This window comes from Coenobita brevimanus, chromosome 93 (genome assembly GCF_032717465.1).
Source record: "Coenobita brevimanus isolate Jiangsu-jjx chromosome 93, ASM3271746v2, whole genome shotgun sequence".
Taxonomy (NCBI): domain Eukaryota; kingdom Metazoa; phylum Arthropoda; class Malacostraca; order Decapoda; family Coenobitidae; genus Coenobita; species Coenobita brevimanus.
The window spans coordinates 31,633,785-31,637,104 of NC_137046.1; the positions used below are offsets into that span (position 1 = coordinate 31,633,785).

At 41.8% G+C, this 3,320-nt stretch overlaps 1 non-coding gene across 1 annotated transcript; it reads right to left on the reverse strand.

Moving 5' to 3' along the window:
• Positions 1-277: 277 nt before the first annotated feature.
• On the reverse strand, positions 278-396 carry LOC145412690 (5S ribosomal RNA). Its single transcript, XR_013899601.1, has one exon. It is a non-coding gene; the product is annotated as a 5S ribosomal RNA (ribosomal RNA).
• Between the last annotated feature and the right edge of the window lie 2,924 nt (positions 397-3,320).

Genomic DNA, 3,320 nt, shown 5'->3' on the forward strand with positions numbered 1-3,320 from the left:
CATTAATTTGTTATAACATATTATACCGCCAACACTATACTGGATTCTTGGGAATAGGTTACACAGCCTTGTCTAACTTCTGTAACAACATTGTCTCTCAACTTTTTGTACAATGGTAGGTTTAACATTTTTCTATCTTTGGAGCACCGCATTCAAAACTAACATTCATTCATTGCCAGACGCCATGTACCCCAGACGGGGTGGCCAATGGCTTAGAGTTAATTGTTTTACAGGGAGGGGCACTAATCCTCCACCAACCCCACTTGACACGTAGGGATGCCAACAGCATCTGGTGTTCCCAGGCGGTCACCCATCCAAGTACTAACCAGACCCAACGTTGCTTAACTTCGCTGATCGGGCGGGAAGCGGTGTACTCAACGTGGTATGGCCGTTGGCAAACAGGTTGCATTTTGGTGGCCACTGTCAAGAATTAAAAATGCAAATTAGTGTACTCTAAGAGAAACACATATGCACTGCCAGCCTGCAATTAATTCAGGGACTGCATGTGGACTGCTAGTATGTTGTCTGAGCATCAATTAAACAAATAGTAAAATTCATAACCAGCCATGTTTGGGCAGTTAGTTTAATGAATGAACACTGAACATATTTCATGCCTAGAAGTTTGACCTTGGGAAGGTTGCCTGCATGATGATAGTCATGAAGAAGTACTATGGATAAGAGGTTGAGACAAAGCAATGTCGTTTTCTACCAATGAGCTACAGAGACTAAGCTGCAAGGTAAACACTGGTACTTGGGCCAATTTAAGATAAAATAATTATAATGCTAAAAGCTGTCACAATCACCCACAAACTCCAGCACACAAACACACATGATGTATACTCACAAAGTTTTTAACGCTGCCTATATAGTTGCAACCCAATTCATAAACATTCATGTTCAGAACTTTTGAAGGTACAGGCTTCTTAGGAAGCCTGCCGAGTTACAGTTAGTGCATTGTAGCTACCAAACACTGTACTGTACAGAATACTTGTGATAAAAAAAAATGGTACTGTGCTTCAATTGCTACCAGAGTCCAATGACTACTATATTTTTGTCAAGAGTAAACATTATAGGCAATTTTCATGTTATAACTTTATGACTTATGGGCCAACCCAGTCCCAATTAAGTTCATAAGTACTCGTACAGAAGCAACTGTATTATGTATGTCTCTGCTTTATTTTTTACGGTTATTTATTGTTTTCTATTATTTTATGACTTTGTTCTCTACTTGTTACGATTATTTGTCCTTTTTTGGATTAATAATTATGTTCTAATTTTTTATTTATGATTATTTGTCCATGCTCTTTATTTATTGTATGACAGTTGTTCTGGCTTTATAATGATTTTGGAGAAGGCCTCGTTCATGTCCTAAAACTGATTATAATGGGGTAACTGCATTATCCAATTATACACAGATCCCCAAACTTCCTCCCAATCCCTCAATGGTGTAGGGAACCTATAAAACAAACCCTTAGGGGCAGGTGTTTCCCTGTGGTTGAAGGGTCTGTCCAGACAGTTGGACTTGGTTATATAAAGCAAGAAAAAAAACAAAGCTCATCACCCACATTTAAAAATTCCAATAAATATTTGCAAAGTCTATCCTGACATGTGCAGCCCTCTTTCCTTGTTCATCTACAAACAAAACACAATCAAACTCTATTACATCCTACAACCTTCTTCTGACACCAATGTACCTCTCATGTATGCCATTACAAGCACTTTGTCAGGTTTAAGTAACTGTAATGTGATCCTCTTTCCTTGGCCACCCATACATACTGTACAATCATTCCATCCATCCATCATCCATTCCAATGTTGCCCCATGAGGGGCGTAGAAGTCCGAGACTAGCTGAGTTGGTCCAGACATTTAAGATGAGAGTGATCAGCCTTACTCATCCCTGAATGGCATTACATGAGCAAGAAACCCCAACCACCCTTTGGATATAAACCTACACAGGCTCAATCCGACTGGAGCACCTTAATTACCCCTTACACCACCAGGTGCCATAATTTGGTTATATGGTTACCACCCAGCATACATGACACCATTTGGCTTGTCACTCAGTGTAGAATAATCCATAGGCAGAAGGAAGAGGAAAGAATGAAGGAAAGAAAGACAGAAGAGGGAGTATAAAGTCACCCACAGGCAGAGGGAAGAGGAAAAAATGAAGGAAAAATTCTGCCATATACCACAGCCTACTTCTGATATCACTGCACCTCTTGTGCACCCTTTTATTGCAAATATTACGTGGGTGCTGAAGATGGATGTCTTCATCTAGTAGCACCAATACAACCATTTGGCTGACCAGTGATATGTCCCTCAACCCAGTGGTGTCTACCATTTTTTCTGAAAGGAGGGGGGGAGGGTTAAGGGTCTAAAAAATTTACAGAGATGGGCACCTCCGCAATCACTTCTGCAATAGCGGAATGCATGACTTCAGTTGCGGAATTGTAATTGCGACAAACTCATCCGAAACTTGAGGTACTGCGTTGCGGAAGTACTTCTGCAATCACAATCCTATCCACAATCTCCCACGTGGTGGTCAGTGTCAGTTAGTACAGGCTACGGCATGACTCAGGAATATCATGCTTGAACAGGATTCCTGGCCACCAGCAGCAGCAGGTGAGAGTCGCTGGGTCAGTTAGCAGTAGGGTGATACCAGGAGAAATTATCTGATACGATATGATAACCTATAAGCCAGAATGGTGGTAAATTCTGTGGCACGCATAGCTAATCATCCTCAGTTGTGACGTGTGGATGTGATGAAGTGTCAAGTGTCACAAGTGTGAACTTCTGAACTTTTTTTTTTTTTTTTTTTTTTTTTTTTGTGAGGAAGGAACCAAAGGCCATGAGCCCGCAGTAACAGTTCCCTCCAAGAGAAAAACAAAATACAATAGAGAGCCAAATTCAAGATCCGATCATTTTGAGATGCCTGGACACACTACGTTTGAAAGACTGGAGATCATAGGCAGCAGGAAATACAGACAGAGGGAGACAGTTCCAGAGCTGACCTGTTGCATAAATGAAAGACTGGGAGTAACGGTTAACTCTTGCATTAGAGAGTTGGACAGAAAAGGGATGAGAGTTTGCTGCCAGACGGGTGCTACGCGCCCGTCGTAGAGGTGGAGGAATGCAAGCAGACAGTTCAGAGGAGCAGTGACCATTAATGTAGCGATAGAAAAGAGATAAAGATGCAACACTGCGGCGAAGAGACAGAGGTTGAAGGGAGTCAGTAAGAGGAGGAGAGTTAATGAGACGAAAAGCCTTTGACTCCACCCTATTGAGAAGAGCTGTATGTGGGGAGCCTCCCCACACATGAG